This window comes from Bombus terrestris, chromosome 10 (assembly GCF_910591885.1).
Source record: "Bombus terrestris chromosome 10, iyBomTerr1.2, whole genome shotgun sequence".
In the NCBI taxonomy this organism is placed as follows: domain Eukaryota; kingdom Metazoa; phylum Arthropoda; class Insecta; order Hymenoptera; family Apidae; genus Bombus; species Bombus terrestris.
This window is the reverse complement of record NC_063278.1, coordinates 16,147,267-16,147,547: the sequence shown is the minus strand read 5'-3', so window position 1 is coordinate 16,147,547 and position 281 is coordinate 16,147,267.

Sequence of the window (281 nt, the reverse complement as noted above, 5' to 3'; positions counted from 1 at the left end):
TTTTCAATGTGCGGTTCAGTTCGGACTCTCCAACTGCTCAAAAGATTATGTCACAGGTAGAGAGAGAAAGTCCTGCAGCACATAACTCGAGCAAGGACTATTCTGATTTTACATGTACACATAGCGTTTAATTGCTATACGAAATGCTGTTTTATGTAGACTTTCACAAATCCACTGTGCTGTTCTATTTTGACTTTCCATCGTGAATGAAGTATGAATAACGTTAGCCAAATCAAACAAGAGACCAAGAAGCATTTGTCAAACGCTTCAATATGGTCAGT